This window comes from Oncorhynchus kisutch, linkage group LG14, assembly GCF_002021735.2.
Source record: "Oncorhynchus kisutch isolate 150728-3 linkage group LG14, Okis_V2, whole genome shotgun sequence".
NCBI lineage: Eukaryota > Metazoa > Chordata > Actinopteri > Salmoniformes > Salmonidae > Oncorhynchus > Oncorhynchus kisutch.
In genome coordinates, this window is record NC_034187.2 from 12,704,146 (window position 1) to 12,718,607 (window position 14,462).

At 41.9% G+C, this 14,462-nt stretch overlaps 1 protein-coding gene across 2 annotated transcripts in view; it reads right to left on the reverse strand.

Annotated features, from left to right (window-relative positions):
* The window catches only part of LOC109904284 (transmembrane protein 229b), a 28,284-nt gene extending 14,742 nt beyond the window's left edge, over positions 1-13,542 (reverse strand). The window contains exon 1 of one of the 2 annotated variants that reach the window (XM_020501525.2): positions 13,152-13,542. The gene's annotated coding sequence lies outside the window, so the exon portion shown is untranslated. Of the gene's footprint in view, positions 1-900; positions 1,669-13,151 lie in introns of those variants that run through there. The other variant, XM_020501523.2, reaches the window with a different exon arrangement.
* Positions 13,543-14,462: the final 920 nt, after the last annotated feature.

Consider the following 14,462-nt stretch of genomic DNA (forward strand, 5'->3'; position numbering starts at 1 on the left):
TGGCATACAGCCACTCTGTCATACAACCACTCTGTCATACAACCACTCTGTCATAAAGGTACATAGGACTGTTGACACAGCAACACTGGCAGTCATGAGTCATGACCGCAGTCAAATTCCACGTGACCATTGAGTCACGGTAATGTCCTCTTATGCATTCTGGACATGCGTTGGTAGTACCCACTCGCTAACGACCATCAGATAGCTAATGGCCTGGTACTCAGGGCTCTATTGTCCCTTTAACCACTCTGACATCAATGCAAACGTATTTGAAAATCACATCAAACACTTATCATCAAAACAGTATTGTTCTTTTAAAACTCACATCACTGTGATGATCAATTTCAAGAAAGAAGTTCAACAACAAGTTGAAACTAAGTGGAATCCATGGTCCTTGTGGATGTTTTTTCAAAGACTAACACAAAGATAATGACAGTGCTTTCTACGGTGATGATTCATTCAAAACTCCCATATGCATATTAGGGCCTATATATGAGCCCAAGCCCCACAAAAAAACTGAAATAAAATAATGATTGTGCCATTATATAATACCAGATTGATTTATTTTGGCAGGGATGGCATCTTGTGAAGTCATTTGGAATTTTACGATTTATTACAGACTTTATTTTTTTAAACTGATTTTAAGATGTCTTTAGTACATAATTGGTCTAGCCTATACTCCAGAATTAAACAAATTCTAGTATGTGTGGACTGTATTATTATGCATACTGGATGGACTGGTTACCTTCTGCTACGCTCCTTTCTATTCATGAGTCTGGGGGAGAACTTATAGGCCTATGCTATGCTGTTGGTTCGCCTACAATTACATAGAATTTGTATTTGATTTTGTATAGCCTAGTAAAAAGGCATATTTTTATAATTAATAGGCTGACACATTACCTTTAGCTGCAGAATATCTATTCTTCGTGCATTTCCATCTCCTCCTCTCTCTCCTTCATTCCTTTCTCCAGCGTACAGAAAGAAGGGATGTCAAACAGTTTAATGAAATATGTTTTGTTGTGAAAACATGTTACTATTGATGTTCCCAAACAGATTTCACTTGGTTTCCCAAATTAAGCACTGGTTAGCTGCATGAACAGGGTTGGAGAGCCCATGGCATACAGAGCACTGGTTAGCTGCATGAACAGGGTTGGAGAGCTCATGGCATACAGAGCACTGGTTAGCTGCATGAACAGGGTTGGAGAGCTTATGGCATACAGAGTACTGGTTAGCTGCATGAACAGGGTTGGAGAGCTCATGGCATACAGAGCACTGGTTAGCTGCATGAACAGGGTTGGAGAGCTCATGGCATACAGAGCACTGGTTAGCTGCATGAACAGGGTTGGAGAGCTCATGGCATACAGAGCACTGGTTAGCTGCATGAACAGGGTTGGAGAGCTCATAACATACAGAGTTTGGGGCGAAAGTCCCACAGCAAGTGGCTGCATGCACTTCGAACAGTGGTTGATGCAGGGAATGAAACAGTAGCCTACCTGCATTATTGAAAAATGAACCGTAGGAAAGTGGACTCCATTTTTCTTCTGCCCCTGTTCCTGCCCATTTGATAATGGAGCATTCTGAATCTAAACTAATTTGACATATTAGTAAAGACAAGATTAAATTGAGAATAGTCTGATGGGTGAAAATATGATCACTTGATGAGAGAACAGCGACTTTCTCAAATCATCAAGAGCCTATAGTCACATCATGCTGCCCATATATATTTTGATTTAAGACATTCCAGGTAGAATGGCCTTACTGAAGAGCTCAGTGACTTTCAACGTGGCACCGTCATAGGATGCAACCTTTCCAACAAGTCAGTTCATCAAGTTTCTGCCCTGGTAGAGCTGCCCCGGTCAACTGTAAGTGCTGTTATTGTGAAGTGGAAACGTCTAGGAGCAACAACTGCTCACCCGCGAAGTAGTAGGCTACACAAGCCCACAGAATGGGACCGTTGAGGGCTGAAGCAAGTAAAAATTGTCTGTCTAGTGTTGCAACACTCACTACCGAATTCCAAACTGCCTCTGGGAGCAACGTCAGCACAAGAACTGTTCATCGGGAGCTTCATGAAATGGGTTTCTATGGCCGGGCAGCCGCACACAAGCCTAAGATCACCATGCACAATGCCAAGCGTTGACTGGAGTGGTGTAAAGCTCGCCGCCATTGGACTCTGGAGCAGTGGAAACACATTCTCTGGAGTGATGAATCACACTTCACCATCTGGCAGCAGTCCGGCAGACGAATCTGGGTTTGGTGAATGTCAGGAGAACGCTACCTGCCCGAATGCATAGTGCCAACTATAAAGTTTGGTAGAGGAGGAATAATGGTCTGGGGCTGTTTTTCATGTTTTGGGTGAAGGAAAATCTTAATGCTACAACATACAATGACATTCTAGATGATTCTGTGCTTCCAACTTTGTGGCAACAGTTTGAGGATGGCCCTTTCCTGTTTCAGCATGACAATACCCCCATGCACAAAACAAGCTCCATACAGAAATGGTTTGTCAAGATCAGTGTGGAAGACCTTGACTGGCTTGCACATAACCCTGACCTCAACTCCATCGAACACCTTTGGGATGAATTGGAATGCCAACTGTGAGCCAGGCCTAATCGCTCAACATCCGTGGCCGACCTCACTAATGCTCGTGGCTAAATGGAAGCAAGTCCCTGCAGCAATGTTCCAACATCTTGTGGAAAGCCTTCCCAGAAGAGTGGAGGGAGATATAGCAGCAATGCTGGGACCAACTCCATGTTAATGTCCATGATTTTGGAATGAGATGTTCAACAAGCAGGTGTCCACATACTGTACACTACATGACCAAAAGTATCTGTAGACTAGGTGGGAATCTTATGACTAAAGAGGCTTCACCTATAGCTTTTATTTTGACCCATAAGAGTAGGATTAGAATGTTTCTATTCTCAGCAGTTTCCTACTCTGAGACACGTTGTGGATACGGGGCCAAGGTATTGACCTCCGGCCAGTAACAGTTGTATGGCTTCCTAAGTCACTCTTTATTTATCCTGATTTTGGGATGCAGGTACTGGGTTCCTGTCATGTGCTGTATGCAGCAGCGGTTCACACACAGCAGCACAAAAATAAGTTGTTCCAAATGAATAGGAAAGATGTTTCGATTACTCCTGGACAGTCTCCTATGTGTTTTACAGTAGCTCTGATACAGTGAAGCCCTAGTGGAATACAGAAGGAATAGAATAAATGAAACAGTGACCTTCCTGAGGTCACTGACTGTGAGAGTCATACCCACTGAGAGAGAATAGCATTGAGGATTATATAAAAAACAACAGAGTGATGCTGATGGAAGAGAGAGAGAGATTTTTGGAGTGCTTAAAAAGCTCATGTAACACTCCAGTAGGCATCAGTGTACTCTCCTCAAGGTGAATCCTAAACAAACACAGAGAGAGAGAGAGAGGGAGAGAGAGAGAGAGAGAGAGAGAGAGAGAGAGAGAGAGAGAGAGAGAGAGAGAGAGAGAGAGAGAGAGCGGGAGGTAGAGAGAATAGTTAGGTCTATATAATTTAGTCATTATTTTCTTCATCAGGGGCATGAGGCACACCAAAAATCTGAGGGGGCACAAAGTACGCGAGGATGGTCCATAGGGGGACGAGGCCATCCAACCGTATATTGGAGAATTTTGCATTTTTCAAACACCTTGAAACAGTTTTTTTTCTGTAATCTAGAGCCATAATCAAACATAAAAATGTCTGCATATCTAAGTATACCTTTTGAGCCTCTGTATCCTCCTGAGAACAATATATTGCTTCTCTGCATGTCTGCTAAAATCTGGGTAAAACATTGAAAGGAATGTGAGTCTTATTCAGCACATTTAGTTATTGCTTGCTTTTCTAAAGTCTACCAACCTTGCCAGCAGTCATGCCAGCTATGATAGAGTAGCCAGCTTGTCAAACTAACTTGATTGATAGGCTGAAATGTCTTCTTGGTATCTAGTTATGAGGTTGGGAACCTATCTAGACTAGCTAAAGCCAACTTCATAAAATAGGTGGCTAGTAGTATTACAGAGAAACAATATATATTTAATAGGACAAATCTGAGGGGGAATGTGCCCCCCTTTGGGCTTGACACCTCTGCTCTTCATGATGGGTATACAGTACATACATTGTTGCAGCGTGTTAGGGAGAGGTCTACATTTCCATTATAGTTATCTGGAGGCAATGGGTTTCATTTCAGTCGGGGAGGTTTTAGTATCTGTTTTATTTTGTCCAGGGGATGTAAGTCATGTAATTTGTAATCAATTGAATGTCATATTGCTCAGGCTTTGAAAATTAGTTGCTTATTATAATATCTCATGTGTGCCCAATGATGCCCCTCATCCATGATTTTCTGCTGGGCGTGCAATATCAAGTGCACCTGGTTTGGTCTCAGTAAAATGATCCATAGCCTATTACCGGCCTTTCTCTAACCCCGGTTCTGTGGAGGAATGCGTGTCTGACTGCAGCATATTTGTATTGAATATGATTTGGGTGGGGGGGTTTATGGTCTGCGCCCTATCTGACTCAAATAAATACTTGCCATAGGCCTACCTTCGTAATGCGCTGAACTATGCATGCCGCAATAAAATAATTGTGTTGCCATGACTAAGTCTAGCTACACCATAACACACACACACACGCTCTCTCTCTCTCTCTCTGGATTTGTTTCAAATAACAGCTGCCCGCCAAAACCGGTCTGTGTGTTATGTCAGATTTGCCTCAGCAAGGATGCCATCGAAAATGCATTTAGAAACAAAGCATCCATATCCCAAGGATAAACCAGACCATTAAAAAAAAAAGATTATCAAAAGAGATGAACCAATCTAACAAAAAAGATGCACAATAGTTTCCCAGACAATGAGAGTTTACTGAAGACCTCATACATACTCTGAAAACCTTGTGAAGACTTACAGAAAACATTTCACCTCTGTCATTGCCAACAAAGGGTATATAACAAAGTATTGAGATAAACTTTTGTTATTGACCAAATACTTATTTTCCACCATAATTTGCAAATAAATTCATTAAAAATCCTACAATGTTGATTTTCTGGATTTAAAAAAAGTTGAAGTGTACCTATGATGAAAATTACAGGCCTCTCTCATTTTTTAAGTGGTAGTAGAACTTGCACAATTGGTGGCTGACTAACTACATTTTTTCCCCACTGTATATTCACTACATGAAGAATGTCTTTGTTTTAAAGAGTTGCCTCAGAATACAAATTCAGGTGAAATATTATGTGTTCTGAATGACTACATAATAGGACATGGATTATGATGGGACTGTTATATCGGGATCTGTAAGTCTACCGACGAGAATGCGGCTCAACCTATCCATGCAGGGAAGCGCAAGTGACAACTTCCCAGCAAACAATAAAAATGCTGATTTCAAGAAAAAAAACTAGGCATCTGGAGAGACCGAGAGGATAGAATAATTTTCGATATGCTCCCCCTATTCTCAATTCTGGCTGACATGGGTTATGTAGACATGGATCACATTTGTAAATTGATGAGGTCACATCTGAGCCAAACTCTGCTCAAATTCGAGGATTACTTCCCTTCACAATCTGATCTAAGCCCGGGAAAGCAGTGGATGTGTAATCCCTTCACCCGCACTTAAGCATGTCACTGGTTCTTGATGATAAACTATTGGAGCTGTCCAGACCAAGTCCTGCGCACTTGTTTTAATGAGATTCGCCTGTCGACATTCTGGCTGTTCAGAAGCAGAGAATACCCGCAACTCAGAGAGATGGCTGTGAAGACGTTAATCCTCTTTCATTCTACCTACTTACAGTGCATTTGGAAAGTATTCAGACCCCTTCTCCTTCTCTACATTTTGTTACGTTACAGCCTTATTCTACAATGGATTGGACATGATTTGGAAAGGCACACACCTGCCTATATAAAGGTCCCACAGTTGACAGCTCTGGATTGGCGCCCCCCCTTGGGTTGTGCCGTGGCGGAGTTCTTTGTGGGCTATACTCGGCCTTGTCTCAGGATGATAAGTTGGTGGTTGAAGATATCCCTCTAGTGGTGTGGGGGCTGTGCTTTAGCAAAGTAGGTGTGGTTATATCCTCCCTGTTTGGCCCTGTCCAGGGGTATCGTCGGACGGGGCCACAGTGTCTCCCGACCCCGCCTGCCTTAGCCTCCAGTATTTACGCTGCAGTAGTTTATGTGTCGGGGGCTAGGGTCAGTCTGTTATATCTGGAATATTTCTCCTGTCTTATCCGGTGTCCTGTGTGAGGTTGTATGCTCTCTCTGATTCTCTCTCTTTTTCTCTCTCTCTTTCTTTCTCTCTTTCTTTCTTTCTTTCATTCTTTCTTTCTTTCATTCTCTCTCTGAGGACCATGCCTCAGGACTACCTGGCCTGATGACTCCTTGCTGTCCCCAGTCCATGTGGCCGTGCTGCTGCTCCAGTTTCAACTGTTCTGCCTGCGGCTATGGAACTCTGACCTGTTCACCGGACGTGCTACCTGTCCCAGACCTGCTGTTTTCAACTCTCTAGAGACAGCAGAAGCGGTAGAGATACTCTAAATGATCGGCTATAAAAAGCCAACTGACATTTACTCCTGAGGTGCTGACCTGTTGCACCCTCGACAACCACTGTGATTATTATTATTTGACCCTGCTGGTCATCTATGAACATTTGAACATCTTGGCCATGTTCTGTTATAATCTTCACTCGGCACAGCCAGAAGAGGACTGGCCACCCCTCATAGCCTGTTTCCTCTCTAGGTTTCTTCCTAGGTTCTGGCCTTTCTAGGGAGTTTTTCCTAGCCACCATGCTTCTACACCTATATTGCTTGCTGTTCAGGGTTTTAGGCTGGGTTTCTGTACAGCACTTTGTGACATCAGCTGATGTAAGAAGGGCTTTAAAAATTGATTTGATGATTTGATTTGACAGTGCATGTCAGAGCAAACACCAAACCAATTGTCCGTAGACAGTTCCAAGACAGGATTATGTTGAGACACAGATCTGGGGAAGGTTACCAAACAATTTCTGCAGCATTGAAGGTCCCCTAGAACACAGTGGCCTCCATCATTTTTATATGGAAGAAGTTTGGAACCATCAAGACTCTTCCTAGAGCTGGCCCCCTGGCCAAACTGAGCAATCTTAGGAGAAGGACCTTGGTCAGGGAGGTTACCAAAAACCCAATAGTCACTCTGACAGAGCTCCAGAGTTCTTCTGTGGAGATGGGAGAACCTTCCAGAAGGACAACCATCTCTGCAGCACTCCACAAATCAGGCTTTTATGGTAGAGTGGCCAGATGGAATCCACTCCTCAGTAAAAGGCATATGACTGCCCGCTTGGGACTCTCAGGCCATGAGAAACAAGATTCTCTGGTCTGATAAAACCCCTATTTGGCCTGAAAGCAAAGCGTCAAGTCTGGAGGAAACCTGGTACCATCCCTACAGTGAAGCATGGTGGTGGCAGCATCATGCTGTGAGGATGTTTTTCAGCAGCTGGTACTGGCAGACTAGTCCGGATCGAGGGAAAGATGAACGGCATAAAATACAGAAAGATCTTGGATGAAAACCTGCTCCAGAGCACTCAGGAACTCAGACTGGGACGAAGGTTCACCATCCAACAGGACAACGACCTTAACTTCTGTCATGACGTTGGCCTGGGGGGAATTTTGGGAACGTCAGAAGGTGGGGGGAAATTAACTATATTCTGGTAATCCGAGCAACGGAACATATGCGGTGGTACTTAATGAATATGATGTCAGTTCGGTTGTCATCTGAGACATTCTCATCAATGATCAGATGACATAAACTCTACAGTGGAAAGTCTACACATCAGAGTTATCGGATTCACATGGAATTGTTGTTCAATTTAAATGTTTGAATATGAAATTATTTGTGATGGGATGAAATGTGATGTTAGCTTCTAAAATGAGAGATTGGGTTTTCATAAGATAGGGCTGCTCAATCAGTGGCCCGCCCCTGTGAAGGGACGTAGGCTATAAAACCTTTCAAACACGCACTCCTCTCCCTTCCTATATAAGCCCTTGACGACAATATAACTTCCTGTTCCGAGGATGTAGGACAATGGTCCTATGTCAGAATGTATCAGATAATAACTACAGAACAAAGCCAACATCAGCTTGAGCTTTGGTTGCGAATGGTATGATCTTTGAACTCTTATTCACTACAGATATGATACCTCCTAGCCGTTGAGTTAGCAACAGCAGATGCAACGAGGGTTAGGAAGGAACAGACAGAGTATCCCGCCTATCACCCAAAGACGCTACTACAATGTATCCAATTGACAACCAGAGACATTCTTCAAAGGACTCGGTTTGGCAACACGGCCTTCCATCTTCCACCAACCTACCGAAGCTCAGCACAGAGTAAATATTTATTGTATTTTCCTTTTCCAAATGGGCGGTAATTTATAATGCATCAGATACTCTATTTACGATAGCACAGCTTCTCCCTGTGTCCCTCAGTCTTCCCGCTCTTTCACTCAAACCCTGTCCTTTTCCTTTGTGTAACAAGCTGTCATATCTGTTCCGCCCGCTAGGGACGTTTTCCTTTATGACGTAATTTGTAATCAAGTTATGATTGAATTATGTGTGTGTGTAATTCTGTGTGATTAGTTAGGTAGTTAGTAAATAAATAATTAAACCCAATTTTGTATTGCTGATTCAAATTGTTAGCCAGGGTTCATGCAGAATTTACAACTTTCAGATGAGACTGAATTAAGACGACGATTGATATTGACTGCTATTGATGTAAAATATGACTAGGTCTTTAAGAGTTTATTCGGCAGATAACAGCTCTATAAATATTATTTTGTGGTGCCCGACTCTCTAGTTAATTACATTTACATGATTAGCTCAATCAGGTGATACTAATTACGGATAAATTATATTATAGAATAGCATGTCATATCACTTAATCCGGCATAGCCAAAGACACAACACTTCTCCAGGGTAGGGGGCAGCATTTGGAATTTTGGATGAAAAGCGTGCCAAAATTAAACTGCCTTCTACTCAGGCCCAGAAGATAGGATATTTATATAATTGGTAGATTTGGATAGAAAACACTCTAAAGTTTCCAAAACTGTTACAATAGTGTATGTGAGTATAACAGAACTGATTTGGCAGGCGACAACCTGAGAAAAATCCATTCAGGAAGTAGGATTTTTTTTGTGTGTGTAGTTTTCTTTTCAATGCCATTACAGTATCCATTGACTTAGGACTCAAATTGCAGTTCCTATGCCTTCCACTAAATGTCAACAGTCTTTAGAAATTGTTTCAGGCTTTCATTCTGAATAATGAGGGAGTAAGAGCAGACGGAATGAGTGGACCCTGCCGTGTCACAAAGCTTTTTCATGCGCGCAACCGAGAGAGTGCCTTTCTTGTTTACCTTTTATATTGACAACGTTATTGTCCGGTTTAATTATTATCGATTATTTAGGCCAAAAACAACCTGAGGATTGAATATAAACATCGTTTGACATGTTTCTATGAACTTTACGGATACAATTTGGATTTTTTTGTCTGCCTATTGGGATTGCGTTTGAGCCTGTGGATTACTGAAAAAACGTGCAAACTGTATTATCCTGCAGACTTTATCGAACAAAAGGAACATTTATTGAATAAATGAATGTCTTCTGAGTGCAACCATATGAAGATCATCAAAGGTAAGTGATTAATTTGTTCTGACTTGTGCAACTATTCTACTTGGCTAGTTACTGTTTGTAATGATTTGTCTTCTGGGCGATGTTCTCAAATAACCGTAAGGTATGCTTTCGCTGTAAAGCATTTTTTAAATCTGACACCGTGGTTGGATTCACAAGAAGTTCATCTTTAAACGTGTGTAAAATAGTTGTATCTTTTCTGAATTTTTATAATGAGTATTTGAATTTGTATTTGAATTTGGTGCTCTGCAATCTCACTGGATGTTGGCCAGGTGGGACGCTAGCGTCCCACATACCCTAGAGAGGTTAAGGACACAGACAATGGAGAAGTGGCTTCTGGACAAGTCTCTGAATGTCCTTGAGTGGCCCAGCCAGAGCCCGGACTTGAAACCAATCGAACATCTCTGGAGATACCTGAAAATAGCTCCCCAAATACAGGTGTGCCAAGCTTGTAGCGTCATACCCAAGAAGACTCAAGGCTGTACACGCTGCCAAAGGTGCTTCAAAAAAGTACTGAGTAAAGGGTTTGAATGGCATGCCCTGCGCTTGCTGATGTAAACTCTTTTTGTGCTGCCTAACCAATGACTCCTTAAATATCTCAGTGTCAGTTAAGGGCTTAAGGTGTTAAGTTAAAACCAGGGCTCTATTTGAGTGGGTATGTGAGGGTATTGTGGCTTTTGTTTAGGAAAATCGCTAAAAGCATAGGTCTACCCTTTGTTAACTTAAGATTTAAAAAAAATTGAACTGATTATATAAGGTGATCTATAACGATGCTGGATGGAAAATGCCGGGGAATGACTTGACTCCGATGCATATGGGATATATTTGGTTTGCCTCTGTGACATTCAGAGGCTGCGCTACAACCTTCTGTAGCAGAGGAGGAGACAAAAAAAATGACTTTACTAGGGAAGTAAGGATTTTGTCACTATCAATTGAGGTTCGCCATCTGAACAGGCTATTAAACAACATACTAGCTCTAAATCTGTCAGAAGCAAGCAAGGTAGCCTAAAATGAATTATTTAGGCTATATTATTAGTTCAATGATATTGCCTGCCATTTAAGAATTCAATTGTGAAACATTTGTGACACGCTATAGGCTGTCAGGAGCACTCAGCATTTCAACAACACTTCAACAACAACACATCAACAACAACACATCAATAACACTTCAACAACACATCAACAACAGCACTTCAACAACACATCAACAACACATCAACAACAACACATCAACAACAGCACTTCAACAACACATCAACAACAACACATCAACAACAGCACTTCAACAACAACACATCAACAACAGCACTTACACAACACATCAACAACAACACATCAACAACAGCACTTCAACAACACATCAACAACAACACATCAACAACAGCACTTCAACAACACATCAACAACAGCACTTCAATAACACATCAACAACAACACATCAACAACAACAACACATCAACAACAACAACACATCAACAACAACACAACAACAACATGCCCTTCATTTTGCATTTAGGCTGTAAAAAAATGTTACAAAATAACTACTTAGAGTTAAATAACAATGAAATGAAAAATGTCTTATTTGACATTGAATTCACTTTAAGAAACATGAGTCTGGCCAGTGTTTGGTTTGAGGATCATGTGGTGAGCTAGCTATGCATGCCTAGCTTGTTAATTTAGCCTAGCAGATGCTCTTATTGAACCACAGTCAACACAAATCTGTTTTTTTAACAACAATAAAATAGAATGAATTAGAAAACGATAGTTGCCAAATGAAAAATAAATGACAAGTGAATACCTGATGATATGTGTCTGCTGTGTTAATCAATTCATGGATTTTTCTCCAATTCATTAACGATCAGATACTTCAGATGTAACTGGTTCTGTTGCTCTACATTTTTTACACTTGATGGACAACTTTTCCAAACTTAGCCTATCCTCTTTTTGAACATTAGCCTGTATAGAAACCACCACGTGTCTGGTGTTGCAGCATGTACTCATTAGTTTTCATGCTCTGTTGTGGTACTAAAAAAGCTTGTCTCCAGTCAGGTAAATGGAGGTATAATTACATGAAATGCATGAATAAAAGGCAATTATTTTCTCGGATCGCAAATAAGATGATAGATTCATGCAGTGCTTTTATTATAATGGATATCTTTCTACCCTTGTCGTCTGTGGTCTGCGAATCCACAACCTTCTGGCTACTTTGTCATGTGATGCTTACAAAACCAAGAACAGTTCCTAAAACGGCATACCCAAGGCTCTGGTCTGTCCTAGTAGGAGTGAGGGTAAACCGTAGGCATGTTCTCTGCTATCCACTTCGTTTTAATTGAGGGAGGATCCTTTTTTCTCTCCAATTGTTCAGGAAGGGTCGGGAAAATATATATTGTATTTTACTGAAGGGACGGCCATCCATTTTAATTTCAGAGAGATACAATTTCGTCTATGTATCCCTCATTATAAATAATGTACAGTCCCTTAGCAGTCTATCATTTTGCATCTATTTTAGCAGAAAAACAAAAACAAAAAAACTTTATATGACTAAAAGAGTATGCAAAGTTTGATGTGAAAATGTGGATGCGATTTGGTTATTTGGTAGGCTACTGTGCTGTGTGGAAATTAATTCAGTAAAATGAATTACTAGCCTGTGGCCCCGCACCCCTCTCTCTCGCTCTCTTCCTCTCTCTGTGTCATTAAGTTCAGGGACCCTGAAAGACCCTGATATGTGGAGTTAAATAACTAAGCCCTCCAACCTGTAACATGGTTTATATCCATGAGATTAGGAATCGTGGACACTCAAATTAAAAGAGGAAGAAGGAGGGTTGGCCACGACACCTTGACCAGGCTTGTGAACGAGGGGGAGGGGAGACCGCAGCATTACTGCGCGGATGCAAGAATCTCCATCTCTCCTGTCCCGGTTCTAAACGCCGCATTGGCAAACTCACAAAGCCTAGCTGATAGTGGAGGAAATGTCGATGACATGACACAAATAGGCTACGGTGGCCTACCCTACTGAGTACTCCCCCAAATCAAAATATTGATTGCTGATGATGGCTTTGTGTGCATTTATTTTAGGCTACACTACATAATGCCAATGCGACAAACTGTTCCTATAAAATCAGTGTGAGAATAAACATGCGCGAATGTTATCTGGAGAAACTGGAAATATCGGGGAAAACGCTGGTTATAATCCTTATAGATAAACATGAATAGTCTTGTTCGGTGATGATTGCAGCGTTGTAAAATAAATTGGACAGAGTAAAAAAAAAATGACAGCGAACCGCGGACACAAGCTGGCCCATATTTTATTTGGCTACAATTCATTCCATTGGTTCAATATGTCACTGCTGCATACCCATATTATCCTCGGGTCGTTTTGCAAGAGGAGATTTCAGTTAAATAAATATTAATTACTGTAGTGATGAAAAAAGTAGTCTTGCACAATGTCCTGTCCATTAATTTAAAGTGGAACAAAAATGATACAAACCTAAACATCTTACCGTAATATTGTCGCTGCGGTGGTCCCACCGGATGCAGCACAGCCAATAATTTATGTGATATATGGACCAACAGTCCATGCGAAGTCTCACCGTCCTGCTACCGGCGCACCGTTCCCGGTCCCCCCACTGTCCGATCCTTCACCGACTGCAGTAGTAGCCACTAGCCAGGACAGCAGCACATGTTTAGAGACGGCTCGAGCACCGGCTCCACTCACGCGGTTCTTGTATCTTAACTCTTTCGTCACCTCAACGAACAGTGCCTTAAACACTGATTAGCACACAGAGCTGGGTCTTGTTCAGTAAGGGAGAAACATTTTGAAACTGAGTGAGAGTGGAAAGGGGGGATACCTAGTCTGTTGCACAACGGAATGCCTTCAACAGAAATGGGTCTTCCACATTTAACCCAACCCCCCCTGAATTATAGAGATGCGGGGGCTGCTTTAATCGATATCCAAGTTATTGGCTCCCGGGGAGCACTTATTGTTGGCGGTTAACTACCTTGCTCATGGGAAGAACGGCAGATTTTTCCAACTTGCCGGTTCGGGGATTCGAACCAGTGACATTTCGGTTACTGGCCCGACTCTCTTAACCGCTAAAGTGCTACCGAAACTTGTCCAATTAGAACAAGTGTAGTTTCAATCTACCGTTGTGAAACGTTTTGCTCCAGTGTGCCCTACTGAACAGGATCCAGGCCTTTCTACCCCAGGTAACCAATTTGTCATGGGATAATCAGAGGACAGAGCAGATCCTTTTTATGGCACTAACCTCCAGGGACCCTGACCTGAGGTATTATTGATTGATATGATTTATTTAAGTGTCATACACCTACTACTAAACAAGGTACCAATTTCCTTGTACTCGAAACATGTTTTTTGTTTTTTACAAATTGTGCAAATATACAATAATTGTACAGCCACAAACAGTACATTTCTCCTTCTCCTCCAGTCATTGTGAACAAACGGTGCAATCTCAAACACTGAAACAAAAGTTACACCTCTGCTCGTCCCTTAACCAGAATAATTTAGGGTTAGCACCAGAAATGAACAAAAAAAGTACGTCTCAGATCGCCATACAGAGGGCAATAAAACACTAGATCACACCGTAGGAAAATTGTCACCTCTTCAGGCACTCTGTTGAATGTACCCGTATCTATAGCCAGAGGGAGGGTGACGGATCTGAGTTGTGCACAAACTGACCCATTGGCTTTTTGTTAGGTTCAGTTTGTTAGGTAAACCCATCTAGTACAAGGTCGGTCCCCCCTTCACCTCCAGAACAGCCTGAATGGTTGCACCTGGCCAGCAACAATGTTCA